Raw genomic sequence first — 18,571 nt, 5'->3', positions numbered from 1 at the left:
CTACCAACAATTGCTTGATGACGCACAAAGTGCCGGACCGGCACTGCCGGTTGATGCACCATCAAAAAATATCAACAATTGCACGGTGCGCACACAAAAAATTATGTTGTCCGCTGTGCGTGCTAGTACTATTAACGCGCCGGCACTAAATTTTACTTCAGAAGTCCGGATTCCGACAAAGACAAGTGAAAATTTTATGGAAATTCACAATATTTGCTGTTCTGCTGCGATGAAAGCCTCGTTTGACGTCGAAATTGAAGACACTGATTGCGGGCAGTTCAAAGCATCACTGAAATTCTCGTCTGCTGACTTTCGATTTTTTTTCTTTCACCCATGCAGGAAATATGAGTGGATTCACTTTCATTCGAGTAATGAAAGGGAACTACTCATAATTGAAATTTATTGAAGTGAGACATATACAAGGAAATTTCAGTTTCATTCTTTCCTTTCGACTAGTGAACCTACATATAAGAGAAGCGACATCTGATCCTTTTTGAAATAAAATAATTTGCCACATCGGCGAAAGGTTGGACAAAAAATCTTCAGCGCTGATTTCTGGCTCAATGTTCGAGCTCTAAAGTGAAAGCTTAGTAAATCCAAAAAAACAACATTGGATTTGAAACACGGTGGATCGCGATAAACTGTTTGAATGACTTGAATTTTGTTAACAATTAGACAGTTTTCTAACTACGAACACGAACCACCAGAACAGTGAAAAAAATGCTCTTTCTTAGATAATACATTCATATGACGAGCATTAAAATGAATTGCTGGAACCAAAGAGAATCGAGCTACCAGTACAATTAGAAAGCTAAAAGCTCTACGACATCGCTGATTTTCAATGCCTGTAATTTTCATTTAATCTTCTTCTCTCCATCTATAATTTTCAAAAATCTTTACTCACTATGAGCAAATAATATTCACTGTTAAGGCCGTATAAAGTAATCTCAGAATCAGAATTCAGAATTAGTTTTCAGAATCAGAATTCAGAATCAGGATTCAGAATCATAATTCTTTTAGTGGGCGGCTTTCAGTCTCAAGTATTTTTTTAGTAAAAATGACTTTATTTTCAATGCCTGTAATTTTCATCTAATCTTCTTTTATCCATCTATAATTTTCAAAAATCTTTAACGAAAACACACACATACATGATCTCAGTGAAACTTCATGTTTCTTTGAAGAGATCTAAATTCTACTTAAGACTAAAGCGTAGGGCTAGGTGGGGTAATTATGAACAAAATTTCTTCATTTGGCACACTCACAGCCACCATATGTTTATTTCTTATCATTAATTCTGAAAACCTGCCATTATTGAATGTTTCCGTGCTGGGCTTGTGATATAGCTCAGTTGGCAAGTCGGTTGCTTCCTGAGCTGATGTCCGTGAGTTCGAGCCCAAGAGTGAACATCGATCACAGTTGTACCAGATAAGTTTTTCAATGACTTGTCCGCCAACTACATCGTTGATATAAGTCGCGAATGACATAAAGATGTTAAAACGACTATAATCGAAACAAAAAAAAAAAAAAATGTTTCCGTGCTCTTCATCATTCTGTAGAGCAACTTTTTTTTCTTGGTCGCAATCCACGTCCTTGAGACGTCTGTTCATAATTACCCCGTCTGTTCATATTTACCCCCCTGTCTAGGGGGTAATTATGAACACGGATTACGGACTTGGTATAAAATTTTTGAAAAGTAACAGTATAAATACGTTACATTTACCCATAGTAAGCAGTGTTTGGTGATTTTTTACTTAAAAAATTATGTTCATAATTACCCCAAACTCTGTTCATAATTACCCCGAACGCTGTTCATATTTACCCCGAGACTTGTCCAATATGATTTATTTGGTGTCAGAAAATCTCAATTCAACACCAAATAATGAAAATAATTAGCAGTAATAAGAAAATGGGTTGTTTTATAAAACTTAATTCAATTCATGTATAAAACTTATAAAATAAACAAATGTATGTTTTGATTTTTCTATATTTTGTTTCGGTATAGTTGAATTTTTTGTTGCATCTTTTACGTTTTGGTTGGTTTCTTTTTCTTTAGTATCTTTATGTCGTTGTAGATCATTTTCATTTGATAGGACCTCTCCATACGTATGCAATATCAGGCGAGTTAGGCTACTCGATAGTTTTTACATCCGTTTTAAATGTACTGCGCAGCAAACATCAAGTTTTCACCTAAATGTCGTAGGTTAGGCTTTTCACGTACGTGCGAGATATCATAAAATTGAAGCCCATACATATACAGAAAATTCTTAGTTTTTTTGAAAGATGGTTGTTTCACAAAAACACCCATTAAAATCTTCTTGGATCAGTGAACAGTCATATTTTGCAAAGCTTGTCAATTCTGTATGATCGACTGTTTTGAAAAATATTTACACTAATTAATTTTTTTATCACCTGTACGAAATTTCACATTAGTAGCTCTATTTTCTTAAAAAAAAATTTTACTGCTGAAGTTTTCATCATTAAACTGAAAGAGACAATCTTCAACCAAATGATTTTCATTCTGTACTAAATTTGAAAAAATGTATTAGAACAAATAAAGATTGAAAAAAGTAACTAAGTATAAAAATAAGACTGCAAGAAAATAGATTTTGGATCTTTGTTATCCGAATGTAACTCTTAAACAATTATTCTTTGCTGTAATTCTAATGCTCTCAATAGCAGCACGTTGTCCAAACATACAAGAAAATTTATCTGTTTGATCTTTGTTTTGTGGACTTATTTATCTATTAAATTTATCATGGTTTTCTATACATTTTACTGTTGACCATAGAAATTTAAGGTTTATAATAATGTTAAATTTCACGCGGTAATGAATAAAAACTCGAGCAGTAAACCTTTTGTTGAAAAATGGCGAATTTTATTTTTATAGAAATTAAAAATTTCTTTAAGTCTAGTTTATAACCTTGTTATTTATCAATACAAAAAACCTGGTTTTGGAAGGACGTTAAACCTTTATTCGGTGTTAGAAAACTATTCCTGGGATACAGGATTTCGGTTTCGGTATTACCGGTAAAACTATCCGTACGCACCACTCACTAAACCTGAGAAAACATTTGACTGCATTTTTTCTATCATCAAAAAGCAAGTTCTTATCACATTTTTTTATACAAAATTAAGATTCGTTTAAATGCTGATTTAGCTTTTTTCAAAATTTCTGTTTTATAAACTTTTTTCCCTCTTGAAGTTTTGATCAAATTGTGTTCAAAACCTTTTTTCAAAGACTGAAAAGAACTGGCATAGCTTTTTTCTAAATCCGAATCTTATTTTTGGAAGAAAAAAAAATCAATTTCTCAAAAATTCAAAACTTAACACATTGCGGACTTAATTTAATTATGAAATTTATAAAAATTGGTCCAGTAAGTTCCTGGAATATAGAATGCCGAGGGTTGATGTTTCCTGGCTAAGATTTTTTCACGGTCCTGTGTTAAGATCATACAGAATTGGAGGGGGGGGGGGATAGTTTATTGAGAAATTTCTTACAAGGGGAGGAGGGGAAGGGGGTCTGGAAATGCTTGGATAATAAATCGATGGCCCCTAAGTAGATGAATAAAACATTTGACCATCAAAAAGCCAAAGAAATGTCTGGAAATGTGTGTTCATAATTACCCCATAGGACGAAAACTATGGGGTAAATATGAACAGTCATCTTTGAATCTGTGCGAATAAAATTTTTCAAAATTCCTTCAAAATCCAGACTAAGCATCATTAACCGGATGTAAAACAGTTGATAACAACATATTAGCTGGATTTCCTGTGATCAGATATTCAAAACATTGAACACTGTTCAAAACGATTTTCGTTCCACGGGGTAATGGTTTTTTAAAACATCTGAAATGATATCATTAGGATTTGAAAACAGATCGGAAACAGCTTAAAGCTATCAATCGGATGTTAAACTACTACTTTTGGAACTTTTTGTGTTTATTCATCCCCCACACCAGCGCGTATGGCACTTGTTCGGAATTACCCCGTGTTCATAATTACCCCACTTGACCCTACATCTTTCAAGGATATAGGGCTAGGTGGGGTAATTATGAACAAAATTTCTTCATTTGGCACACTTACAGCCACCATATGTTAATTTCTTATCACAAGCTCTGGAAAGCTAACATCAATGAATGTTTCCATGCTCTTAATCATTCTGTAGAACAACTTTTGTTTTTTGGTCTCAACCTCTGTCCTTGGGACGTCTGTTCATAATTACCCCGTCTGTTCATATTTACCCCCCCTGTCTAGGGGATAATTATGAACACGGATTACGGACTTGGTATAAAATTTTTCAAAAGTATCAGTAGTTATACGTAACATTTATCCATAGTAAGCAGTGTATGGTGATTTTTTACTTAAAAAATTATGTTCATAATTACCCCATACTCTGTTCATAATTACCCCGGACTATGTTCATATTTACCCCGAGACTTGTCCAATATGATTTATATGGTGACAGGAAATCTCAATTCAACACCAAATAATGAAAATTATTAGCAGTAACAAGAAAATGGGTTGTTTTATAAAAACTCAATCCAATTCATGTATAAAACTTGCAAAATAAACAAATGTAATCGAAATTAAGATGTAAAACAAAAGAAAAATAGCTATTTAGTGTTCTTTTTAATTGATATTTTTCTATCTTTTGTTTCGACAGTTCAATCTTTGTAGCATCATTTACGTTTTGGTTGGATTCTTTTTTTCCGTTTCTTTATGTCTTTACAGAACTTTTTATTTCATAGGACCTCTCCATACGTGTGAAATTTTAGACGGTTAGACTACTCGATAGTTTTTACATCCGTTTAAAATGTCCTGCGCAGCAAACATCAAGCCTTCACCAAAATGTCGTGGGCTAGGCTTTTCACGTACGTGCGAGGTGAATGAAATGAAATTGCAACCTATACATATATAGGAAATTCGAAAATATTTTTAAAGGGTTGTTTCACAAAAACACTCATTAAATTCTCACTTCCATCTGTACCGTTGAGCTGTCAACACGTACGCCGGAGCATCGTATCGTTGCTGTGTAGCTGCAGGAACATTTTACATTATTCATTTTTCCTTACCTGTTTTTCAATCAGCACTTTTCAGTGCTAAAATTATTTTCATTTTCTTTTATTCATATTTTTCTCTTTTCTTTCCAGCATGGGGAAGTCATCGGCCGGCTCAAGGGCCGGAAGAAAACGGATTGCCGAACCTAATTCAGGTCCATCGCCCAAAAAAGTTGAAATTTCCAATTCATTCGATGTCCTTCATAACATCGGTGATGAGGAAATAATCATATTTAATTCTGATAAGAGTACTAAGAAACCTTCTTCTTCTTATACTCTTAAAAACGAAAAGGTTCCACCAATTACGGTCACGATTCCTGACTTCAATGCCTTTCGGAAAGAAATCGTCACTTCCGTCAAGGATGTGAAGATTTCTTTTCAGATCGGTCGAAGGGGAACTGCTCGTATTTTGGCGGAATCTTTTATTGATTTTCAAAAATTTTTAAATTATTTGAATAATAAAAAACACCAATTTTTTACGTACGACACTAGAAGTGATCGTCCATTTAAAGTTGTACTTCGTGGTCTAAACCGGCGATCAGACACCGGATGAGATCACAACTGAATTAAATTCTTTGTTAGGTTTTTCTCCAATTCAAGTTATTCAAATGAGGAAAAGAACCAACACGAATAATACCAGTAGTGTTGGTTTTGGCTCCTGAGCTTTATTTGATCCATTTTAAAAAGGATCAGGTTAATAATTTGCAAATTCTTGAAAAGGCTCGTCTTATGTTTCATTGTCGAGTCAAATTCGAACCTTTTCGTAAATCCCATACCAATTTTCTCCAAAATATTTCGCAATGTCGTCGTTGTCAAGCTTTTTGTCAAGGCCAGGTTTCCGAAAAGTACTGGCGAACGACAGTATTCCTGCAAACGTCGCACATGCACCTCGATGAAAGCTTCCCGAATATTTCTTCCCCGACAGTTTTAAAAGGAGCGGTCGTGCGATGTACAGCGATGGCTTGTTTTACCTCATGCGAGAATTTGCTCGTGGGTATGAAAGTTTTTTAAGCTTCGTGACAGTTTTGGGAAAATCTTCGTGACAGTTTTCAATGCGTTGAATTTCGCATGACAGTACTACTTACTCCGTCCGACTGTAGCCGAGATTCGCTCGGGCCGAGTTAGTTTCAAACGAACGTATGAATTTTTCTTTTGCTTGAAGCTACTGCGGGTGGTGGTCACCCCAATCACCCTCCCCTTCCCTTCTCGCCTAACCTGCACCGGCACCACACATCGCGTTACGCCTCGGTCGTATGCTGCTGCTCAGTGCTCGGTGCAAATAGATGGCTCGTTCGATTTATTCGACACCGAGCAGCAGCGCATACGATCGGCAATGGGTACGGTATGGGCACTACAGTCACCCGTGACAGTCCTGCAAAAACTGTCACGCCCTGCAGCCGACAGTTAGGAGTTAGGATGAAATTATTTTCGAAACAGGAGGCATGAAGTGATGAAAATCGAACTGTCGATTGGGTTCGCTACAGCATAAACCACAACATTTTCGACAACGCATGCTTTGAGCCGATTGTTCAGGTACAGCCTGGGTTCTCGCACGTGTGCGATGTAGCCGAAGCATTACGATTCATTACCCACGGTACAGCAGCGAACCGAGTGGTAAGGAAAACCGAGACAGTTGGTTTGGCAAGAAGAAAGCTGTCATAGCAAAGCTGTACTTTTCGGAAGCCTGGTCAAGGCACTAAAAATTGTAGAATGAATGCCAGATGCATGCTTTGCGGCTCATTCGATCATGAAAAATCTAAATGCCTTTTTGGTGGTGATAAACTACAAACAGAATTTTTCAAGTGTGCGAATTGCGCAGGTAATCATTCCTCGAATTTCATAGACTGCCCCGTTAGGGCAAAAATTATTGCTTCTAGAAAAAATCCCAAAGTTATCAGGAAAGTTTCTTCTCCTCCTTCCTCTTTTTCGTCTTCACACGTCAGGCCGGCAAACAACCTGCCTGTTCGCGGTCAGCCCCGGCCTACATTGGAATCACGGCTGGGTAATACCCGAAGTGATTTTAATGTTACCTGTGCTGAATCTGCGCCACAGACTCGTTGTTTATCGTTCTCAGAGGTGGTTGAAAATGGGTTGCCCTCTTCAGGCATAACTAATAAAATTGGGGAAAAAAAAACAAGTCTCAACGTTCATGCGAAGGCTTGGGAAAATCCCCGAAATTCAACTTCAAATACCTACTTTATCTTCTCCTACATTTTCTGATCCTCACAATTTTGTTGATTTGGGTGAGATTACTGAGGAAGAATTAAAATTTTTGCATCAAAATTTAATGGAAATGATGCAACTTATGTTGAAAGCAAATTCAATGTTTGAAGTTTTCCAAACTTCTTTTAATTATGCGAACAAAATTATTATGACTTTAAGATTCCCTCATGGATCCAAATACCTAGATGTTTAAATATTAAGAATTGGAATGCTAGATCATTGCTGGCTAACCAAGATGAATTCTTTTTATTTTTGAAAACTCAAAACATACATATTGCAGCCATTACTGAAACTTTTTTAAAGCCAAACAATAACTTGAAACGCAATGCTTTCTTTAGAATTTTGCGAAATGATCGACTTGATCGACAAGGTGGGGGGTAGCTATTGTCATCAATAGTCGTCTCAAATTTAGACTTCTTCCTTCTTTCAATACAAAAGTCTTAGAAACAATTGGAATAGAATTAGAAACGTCTATGGGGAAAATTATAAATATTGCCGCATATTTGCCTTTTCAATGTAGCGGTGAACAGAAGAATTTTTGGAAGGGAGATTTATAAAAACTCACCAGAAACAAATCTAATTTTTTTTATTATTGGTGACTTTAATGCAAAACACCGATCTTGGAATAATATTCCATCAAATTCAAATGGGAATATTTTATTTAATGACTGCTCTGCAGGTTATTATACTGTTGACTATCCTAATGGGCATACTTGTTTCTCTTCAATTAGAAATCCCTCCACAATTGATTTGGTTCTAACAGATTTAGCCGAGCATTGTAGTCAATTAGTTACTCATGCGGACCTTGATTCAGACCACCTTCCAATAACTTTTTCTTTATCCCAAAGTGCCATTGAAAACCCTTTAAAATCAACGTTTAACTTTCTAAAAGCTGACTGGGAGCGATATAGGAATTTTATTGAACGTAATTTGAATGTAAACGTTCCACTGAATTCAATAGAAGATATTGATTTGGCTGTAGAAAATTTCGACAACTTCAATAGTCAATGCTGCCGCTTCAATACCTTAAGTTAAACATAAATTTAATCAACTTTTGATCGATGATGATCTTCAGTTTTTGATACGACTGAAAAACATTCGTCGACGCCAATATCAACGTACTAGGGATCCTTATTTGAAACAAAGCAGTAGAGGACATAAAACCCTGCTCAAAGCCGTTTTGGAAATTAACTAAAATTCTGAAAAAATCCCCAGAAGCCAATTCCTACTTTGAAAGATGGGGATAAACTTCTTTTAACTAACGTAGAAAAAGCTAAAAAATTAGCTCAACAATTTGAGTCTGCTCATGATTTAAATTTAAACGTTGTAAGTCCAATTGATCCTCAAATTTCTCTTGAATTTGATGATGTTCTTTCTAAGCAAAATGTATTTGAAAGTTCCTGTGAGACAAATATTTATGAACATAAATTGATTTTCAAAAAATGTAAAAATATGAAAGCTCCGGGAAAAGATGGGATTTTCTATATAATTCTATTTTCCCTGATGAACAATTTGGTTTTCGTCATGGACATTCTACTACACATCAACTTTTGAGTGCAACTAATATGATTAACGCTAGCAAATCTGAAGGTTATTCAACTGGTGTTGCTCTTCTAGATATTGAAAAAGCTTTTGACAGTGTTTGGCGTAAAGTTTTAGTAGCTAAATTAGCTAGATTTGATTTTCCTGTATATCTCACTAAAATTATTCAAAATTATTTGACTAGCCGAACCTTACAAGTAAGCTATCAAAATTCATGCTCTGAAAGGACACCCATTAGAGCTGGTGTCCCTCAGGGTAGTATACTTGGGCCAATTTTATACAATATTTTTACTTCCGATCTTCCTGATGTTCCAGAAGGAAAAGGTAGAAGATTATTTGCTGATGATACTTTGCTTCCAGCCAAAGGTCGGAATTTACGGGTGGTACGCAGTAGATTGCAACAAAATTTGAATTCCTTTTTGAATTACTTGAAAATGTGGAAAATTTCTCCTAACGCTTTCAAAACTCAACTTATTTTATTTCCCCATAAGCCAAGAGCAAAATTTTTAAAACCTAATGAAAATCATTCCATAACTTCCAATGGGGTTTCATTAGAATGGTCTGATCACTGAAGTACTTGGGACTCACACTCGATCAGAATATTACTTTTGAAAATCACATTGAAGATATTCAATCTAAATGTAATAAATACACTTAATCTCTTTATTCTCTCATCAACAGGAAATCCAAGTTGTGTCTGCGAAATAAGATGCTGATATATAAACAGGTATTCCGACCAGCGATAATGTATGCAGTTCCGATTTGGTCTAGCTGCTGCGCGACGAGGAAGAAAGCCATCCAGAGGATTCAGAAATAGGTTCTGAAAATGATTTTGCGGCTTCCACCTTGGCACAGCACCGAAGATCTTCATCGGATTGCGGGCATTGAATCGATCGAAGAGATGGCCAACAAAATCATCTCTTACTTCAGAGGCAATCGTTGCAGTCTTCCATCGCAGAGATTCGTTCTCTCTACAATTAGTTTAATTTTAGGATAGTTTTAGTTTTTAGTTGTAAGTTTAAAATATTTTTGACATTACAAGATGTTCTCCTACAAAAAAATACTTGATTGTGCTCAGCAAATTTAAGTCGAATAAATAAATTTTAGTGAATAATAAACTATAGGGATCTGGACAGTTCGTTATTGAACTGAACACCTAATTTAATGAAATAATGTAATAAAAATGTAATGATGAATTGGTACGAATAAAGACATATTTAAAAAAAACTCATTAAATTCTTCTTGGATCAGTGAACAGTCATTTTTAACAATTCTTGTCAGTCCTATATGATTGACAGTTTTGAAAAATATTGCCACTTATAAATTTTTTTATCACCTGTATGAAATTTCACATAAGTAGCTCTATTCTTTAAAAAAAAATTGAAGTACTACCGAAGTTTTCCTCGACAAACTGATAGAGCAAATCTACAACCAAAGTATGTTTATTTTGCACCAAATTGAAAAAAAAAAGTTTTTAAAGAAATTTCTTACAAGGGGAGGGAGGGGGAAAGGGGTCTGGAAATGCTTGAGTAATTAGTGAATGGCCTCAATGAATGAATAAATCATTTGACCATTAAACAGCATGAGAAATGTCAGGAAATTCATAAGAAGATGTGTTCATAATTACCCCATATTACGAAAACTATGGGGTAAATATGAACACTCATCTGTGAATAAGTGCTAATAATTTTTTTCAAAATTTCTTCAAAATCCAGACAGAGCATCGTAAACAGGATGTTAAACATGTGATAACAACATTCCAGCTGGATTTCCTATGATCAGATGTTCAAAACATTAAACACTGTCCGAAACGATTTCCGTTTCACGAGGCAATGGTTTTTTTAAACATCTGAAATGATATCATTATGATTTGAAAACAAATCGGAAACACCTTACAGCTATCAATCAGATGTTAAACTACAACTTTTGGAACTTTTAGTGTTCATTCATCTCCCACATCAGCGCGTATGGCACTTGTTCGGAATTACCCCGTGTTCATAATTACCCCACTTGACCCAAATGGCTAGCATCTTACTAATGCTAACACCACTAGTCCACAGAAAGTGTACTATGTATGCCGTGACCGAGACTCGATCTCATGACCTCTGGCTTAGAAGACTGAAACGCTATCCTCTAGGCCACGGTCGGCGGCGAACGAATCTTTACTCACTATGAGCAAATAATATTCACTGTTAGGGCCGTAGAAATTAATCTCAGAATCAGAATTCAGAATCAGTTTTCAGAATCAGAATTCAGAATCAGGATTCAGAATCATAATTCTTTTAGTGGGCGGCTTTCAGTCTCAAGTTTTTTAGTAAAAACGACTTTTATTTTATATCCAACGTTTCGATCCTTATAGGATCTTCATCAGGGACTAAAATTTATTACAAACTTAAGCTACATCTACAGAATCTAAGTGATTCTTACCGAAAAAGTTGTCATTTTTTGTCTGGTTTGATAGGCGTATTGTTAACTGCTGTCGGTTTCTGTTTCGAACTATTTCAAAATGTGTTGGAATTTTTGTGTACACGGATAAAAAACTCTATAGGTTGTTATAAAAACTCGTATGGTTGGCTCTTCTACATCACTAATTTTTGGTTGAACTCGTAATATGGCTAAATCTACATCGATCACTACGAATAAACTTGCGTTGCTGTAAAGTTGTTTTGGTTATCGAGCATTTCTCATCTGCTCATCGCTAATATAAACTAACAAATGACGGATTTGGCACTTTTATTCAGGTCAACTTAAAGATTCTAAATGTTAGTTTTTGAATGTCACAAAACAGAAGATAGTGGAAGTTACTTTTTGGAGGACACACATCAGAAAGCGAAAATGTAAGTTCAATTTGTTGTGTAAGTTGATTTGCTCTACTAACAGTTGTTTTCAGTTTCAGATTCATCCGCTGGAACATATGTGTTGAAGCGCGCATACTTTGATCCCGGTAGACCGCAGCAATGGAAAAAAAAACAAAATCCCCCAAAATGTTACCACGTAGGTAAGTAATTTGATATTTTTTGAATATTGATAATGTTCTCTCGGTTTAAAAAAACCGATTTAGATTTTGACGATTTTTTCAAATTTTGTTTCAGGGCCAGGGTGGTGTTTTCCGCGCAAGTCTCGAAAAATATCAGCGAAAACGACAGAGCAGCAGCATCAATTGCATTTTTCGGGTCAGAACCAAACAATCATAGTTATGGTCCTGTAGACGCGTAATATTAGGATATATTGACAGTTCTACACGAACACCACCTTAACAGGAGGCCTCAGCTCTAACCTCAATCCATGAGAGAACAGAATCGATTTTTGAGGAGGGCGCACGATAAACGCGATTTTCCGGTACTTATTTCGACAAATTCGCCCTGTGGAAAAACGATACCCAGATGTTCGTGTTTTGAATTTTTTGGGTGTTCAGGGGTGCCAAGTGCATTGATATTTGGAAAAAGATTATATTTTTTCAATTGCATTGTTATTGGAAAAACTTTTTTATGAGTACTGAGAATTTGCAACCTTCCCGTGGATTTACATTCGAATGTGAAATTAAAAGTTTCATTTATCTGAACGAAATAACAACTGTCTGTATCGCAAAACCAGTGCTTAAACGATGTAGCGAATTATGTGAATATGTTAAACATAATCAGAGCATGTAGGCGACTATTTTCAAAGTCAACATAAACGGGGCTTTCATTAATTTTCTTTTTGATAACAATGAATGATTTTGCATATGTTTAGAAGTTAGAAACAACTCTTTTTTAATGTATCAAGCAGTGCATTAAAATGTATTTCAAATGTTTAAAATCAACCTTGAAAATTCATTAGCAAAAGATGGCTTATCTTCATCCATTTAGGGACGCCGCGTAATGAATTCAAGCGTTTAGCTGTTGATAGTTAAAAAATTAATCAATTCATAAACATTAAAATTAGTTTAAACCAGGCAAAATGTGATTTTGGTAATGCACCTAGCATCACTGGTGAGGCCGCCAGCAAATCAACATTTAAGGTTATGGCTGAGGCCAATATTTCGCCAATAGTATCGTCCGTATATACCCTTATAACGGATAAATCTATATATTTTTCTCCGTGTATGTTAAAATGGTATGTGTGACTTACAGTTTAAAATTCTTTTTCCGGGCTATTATTGATTTTATAGAACTTTTTATAAACGGAATACTTGCACTGTGTATACTATTTTATGTTGTTTTTTTTAATTTATGATGGCGTTTGAGGTGTACTCATAGAGTCTGGTTGTGTCTTTATGTTTTTTTTTGTTTTGGTTTCATATTTCGTATTTTATCGTCACCCCAAAAAGAGAATCAGAATTCAGAATTCAGAATCAGAATTCAGAATCAGAATTCAGAATCAGAATTCAGAATCAGAATTCAGAATCAGAATTCAGAATCAGAATTCAGAATCAGAATTCAGAATCAGAATTCAGAATCAGAATTCAGAATCAGAATTCAGAATCAGAATTCAGAATCAGAATTCAGAATCAGAATTCAGAATCAGAATTCAGAATCAGAATTCAGAATCAGAATTCAGAATCAGAATTCAGAATCAGAATTCAGAATCAGAATTCAGAATCAGAATTCAGAATCAGAATTCAGAATCAGAATTCAGAATCAGAATTCAGAATCAGAATTCAGAATCAGAATTCAGAATCAGAATTCAGAATCAGAATTCAGAATCAGAATTCAGAATCAGAATTCAGAATCAGAATTCAGAATCAGAATTCAGAATCAGAATTCAGAATCAGAATTCAGAATCAGAATTCAGAATGAGAGTTCAGAATCAGAAATCAAAATCAGAATTCAGTTTCAAAATTCTGAATCAGAATTCATAATTAGGGTTCAGAATCAGAATCAGAATTTGGAATCAGAATTCAGATTCGGAATTCATTAATTCAGTGAAACGAAAATAAACCTTCAATTTGTAATGAGATTGTCGGATTGGAATGGTGTTATTTTTTAAATCATTGTCTGACTCATATAATTTTGTTTTTGTCGACTCTATACTTGAATGTTTGACACTGGAGTCTTCAGCACCTACATTTTTTCGGTTCTTTTCACGTTTCTCGAGTTTGCTCCTTTTTCATTTATCATTTAGCATGCTCGGGATCACATGTAAACGGTCAAATATGTGTTTGCACACCTTGGAAAACCACAGACGTCAGAATCGTAAAATAAGCCCAGGATTGGTTTGGTAGCGTGGGATCAGCTCTAAATTTGCAATAAAATAAGGAAATAATGAAATTTTACCTGCCACGTTGAGCCATTTATTCCACTTTGGCATAGCAGAGTATCCTTGACGTGCGATACGGTGTTAAATCCATGAGGACAAAAATCCAATGCCTGAGCGAGGGTAGGTATCCTTTTATTTTTTCTCCGATTCACCGAGTGGGTTTGCGAAGGTTATTCCCATTAGCATGAGTTAAATTTGATCGGATTGTATTATTAACACCTCACTGGATAATTTATTTCAGGGGGAGGGCTCAAGGCCGCAAAGCACAATATGGACCCCGTATAACAATAGAAATCGGATGTCATACACTTATTTTTCGTTGGTTTTCTGGTTTATTTCAGATTAACTTTAGCACTAAAAACAAATCATGAAAATTTATTTTTCACACTTTCACAGCAGACACGATGATGCTACAAGGACGATGCGATTTGGATGGTGCGCGAAAATACACTAATAGATGAAGAAGAGCATCCCGCCAGAGCACAATGGCGCAAAGAAAATCACGAGTAATTTTCCAACCACACGATGAGAAAGAGAGAATACGTGCAGAAAAATTTCGATTTTGCCCTTTCGAAAGGATACAGTTTTTCGGATGCAGCTAAATTAAATATATATTCGATTCCTTTTATTTAATTGGGTAAGCCAAAAGTGATGCTGAGAACTGTTTTTGTTGTAGAATTATCCAGTACGATTGATAAATTGTTGGTTTTGTTTGACGGACTCAAGTTGTTCACACAGATTTTTGAGCTTTTAGTTTTCCAGAGCTCTGTAACATTCGACCGTGAAGCAAACTACGAAACGAATAACACGACGATTGTCCGATGTCATGAACTGCCAGCATCCTGAGCCGTTCTTCCCTTAATAGTGAGGGGCGTGAAATTTTTGAATCCATTTTCTCTTTTCTAAGCTCAACTGTTTTTCCATGAAGCTATTCTTCTGCAGATGTGAGTTTTACAACACGCCCATAATCTGAATTTATGAAATTCAAACCAAATATACAAACAATCGAATAACTCATCAAAAGCTCGAATGAACATCAGCGAACGGTTTCGACGTCTAGCAATTGGAAGGACTCTCAAAACGTGAAAATCTCTTCCGTCTCCGGGAAAATACATTCACCCTGCGGAACACTGCGCAGAATCCTATCTTTATGCATCTCTCGCATGTAAACTTTGTGCTACTGCTGCTGCTGCTGCTGTTAACTGTATGATTTGTATAGGTATTAATGATACCGATATGGTAGGGTCAAGCCTGCGATTCGCTTCCATATAAGCTATCGTTGATTTACTATACAATGGGCGACCATTAGATTTAAAGTTATTTCTTTTCATTGGATTTGTCTCAAACTACAGGTCAAGAATAGGACCCACGACGATTACAACGACATATCTTCACTATTCTGTGGGATGGAATAAGCATAAAATACATGTGCGAAATAATGTTTAATGTTTTGTCGTATTATAAGTATCAGCACATATAGAAGATATGACACCATCACTAGCTGACAAGAGCAATTATTTATGCTTCGTTCCAAAAGCCACAGAGTTCTGGTGGTTGGTGGTGCACATGCAGAAATCGAGACTTGGCTTTAAAGGCACCCTCATATGTACGACGTACCTAACTACCGAATCATATTTCATTGTGCCACACAGATGCAGGCAGGACCGTCAGATCCGATTTGATGTCATCAAACTCGATTTTCCTACCAATATGGGTTGGATAGAGCGATTAGATACTTACTTAATGGTCCCGTGGTAAAAGATCTCCACTGTTGAAAATCCGGAGCCAGCGTCTTCATTTGTTCCCAGACAAGATTCTCGCCGACAGTTCGGATTTCGGAGGCTAGGCTTCGCCGTTACGAGTTTATGGGCTGCCTCTCCTTCGATGGCCTTCTGAATTCCATTACCAATATACTCCACTCTTCAAAAAACAAGGCGACACATGAAGCACGCCATCATGTGGAGAAAGTTCTATCTGTTATATAAAATTCTCTTGTAACGGTGTTGTAGTACTACTCCTCCGAAATGACCCAAACGATTGTAATGAAATCATTTTGAGAATATTCTGTAGGCATGCGAATCGGTTTATATCGAATAAAAAAAGCACAAAGTCGCATCCATTGTGCGTACAAATAAAATTTGTAATAATTTGAATCAAATAAAAGTCATTGTGCTGGGAACCGCTGGACAGCGAAAACGTTTGATGAGAATTGGGTGAGCTAAGTTTGACAGCGAATGTTGAGGTGAGGCAAACAGGAAGAAAATAGAAAATCTCGATAGAAGTATAAGTTCTACTCTGTTACAAGAAACGTGCACAATTGATTATCCTACTTTAAAACTTACAAATAGTTGTCATCACAGTAAAATTTCTTCTTAACCTAAAGTTAAAAGTATCACAGATAGTTGTATTTATCACAGTACGGTTGATCATCACAGAAAGTAAGTTGTCTAGTGAAATTAAAAAACAAATGATCACTAAAACCAAATTTCCTACAGTTGGTGCAGCATAGCTCAGGTTAGAGTTCGCATACAGGATCGGAGAAGAATCAGTTCAGTCAACCAGATCGTAAGTAACTAAAGCATACTTATTTATATCCATTTATTAACTAAAATCAACTGTGTGCTATAGATCTACGGTAGCAGATATAACAAAATTCTCTTTGCATAAAACGTCTGCACGAGGATCGGGAACTAATTGTAAGTTACCAAAACTTAGTTAACATGCTGTGTCAAAATTACAATTGCCTCCTACTTCTAGCTTTGATCTTCACAATACAATTTATTCACGATGATTGCAAGGACTTTTTCCTACAAACATTCCGAACAAAATCAAAGAATTATCGGAAACCCTCAAACGATGAAGCAAGAGAAAATTCTTGAAGAGAATCCGCATAATCTGGATACCACTCTAACCTGAAATTGCATGATGTGTGATCAGCCAAACACTGTCGATAATATGGTTTGTTGTGATGACTGTAAGTTATGAGCGCACTACAGTTGTGCCGGGGTGACCGACGAAATTAAAAACCACCCTTGGAGTTGTGTGAAATGCCGTCATAAGCTAAAGGTAGGAGGAGAAGGAGAAGAAAATTACGAGGAAAAATAGCTCCAAAAAAGGCGACAGTGGTTCGGTTCGTAGTGCTAGTGGCACTCTGGAATCAGCGCTACAGCAACTAGAGGACGGGCAACAGATCAAAGAGCGTGCTCTGGAGGAGGAAATGATTTTGATGGAAAAACGGCTTGAGATGAACCGATCCCTGCAAGAAAAAAGAATGCAGAAGGAAAAGGAACTGAAGGAGAAAACGCTCCAACTGGAACGGGATTTCTACGCTTGGTAGCTCAGGACAGGACAGGATAAGGAAATGTACCACCGTCAGCTAGCTGAAAAACAAGAATTTAGCCGAAAACGGCTTATGTAGAAGCAGCAGTTTGAAGCTGAAAAGGAAGAACAATTTTCCGAAGGTGATGGTGCCAATCCCGACGACGATGGAGATAGTATAGTTGAAGACTTGTTGAGCAAACTATCGTTGTCTACACCCACAACTCAGCATCTGTGCCAATGGCGGCATCATTGGTACAAGGCATCATTGGTACAAGGCATCATTGGTACAAGGCATCATTGGTACAAGAAGATAACGCGACCGGTGCTGATTCGATTTGCTCCCACCGGCATTAACCTCCCAAGTTAACTTAGTTGCGTATGTCTGAAAGAAACAAAATAAAAACGAATTCACGTCCCTCCCTATCGCATCACCAGACGAAGAAGGATAGAAATAAATACCGGCCAACACCTCCACTTCCATCTGTACCGTTGAGCCGTCAACACGTACGCCGGAGCATCGTATCGTTGCTGTGTACCTGCAGGAACATTTTACATTATTTATTTTTTCCTTACCTGTATTTCAATCAGCACTTTTCAGTGCTAAAATTATTTTCATTTTCTTTTATTCATATTTTCTCTTTTTTTTCCAGCATGGGGAAGTCTTCGGCCGGCTCAAGGGCCGGAAGAAAACGGATTGCTGAACCTAATCCAGGGCCATCTGCCAAAAAAGTTGAAATTTCCAATTCATTCGATGTCCTTCATAACATTGGTGATGAGGAAATATTCATATTTAATTCTGATAAGAGTACTAAGAAACCTTCTTCTTCTTCTTATACTCTTAAAAACGAAAAGATTCCACCAATAACGGTCACGATTCCTGACTTCAATGCCTTTCGAAAAGAAATCGTCACTTCCGTCAAGGATGTGAAGATTTCTTTTCAGATCGGTCGAAGGGGAACTGCTCGTATATTGGCGGAATCTTTTAATGATTTTCAAAAAATTTTAAATTATTTGAATAATAAAAAACACCAATTTTTTACGCACGACACTAGAGGTGATCGTCCTTTTAAAGTTGTACTTCGTGGTCTCACCGGCGATCAGACACCGGATGAGATCACAAATGAATTAAATTCTTTGTTAGGTTTTTCTCCAATTCAAGTAATTCAAATGAGGAAAAGAACCAACACGAA

General features: G+C 36.2%; 1 protein-coding gene across 1 annotated transcript in view; it reads right to left on the bottom strand.

Moving 5' to 3' along the window:
- Positions 1–14,810, bottom strand: part of LOC129751327 (uncharacterized) — a 197,142-nt gene extending 182,332 nt beyond the window's left edge. Inside the window, exons 1-2 of the mRNA XM_055746771.1 lie at positions 14,750–14,810; positions 14,078–14,470 (exon numbers count right to left, since the gene is read on the bottom strand). The gene's annotated coding sequence lies outside the window, so the exon portion shown is untranslated. The remainder of the gene's footprint in view (positions 1–14,077; positions 14,471–14,749) is intronic.
- Positions 14,811–18,571: the final 3,761 nt, after the last annotated feature.

Source organism: Uranotaenia lowii, chromosome 1 (genome assembly GCF_029784155.1).
Source record: "Uranotaenia lowii strain MFRU-FL chromosome 1, ASM2978415v1, whole genome shotgun sequence".
Taxonomy (NCBI): domain Eukaryota; kingdom Metazoa; phylum Arthropoda; class Insecta; order Diptera; family Culicidae; genus Uranotaenia; species Uranotaenia lowii.
Note: the sequence above shows the minus strand (reverse complement) of the source record. Positions and strands in the feature narration are given on the sequence as shown.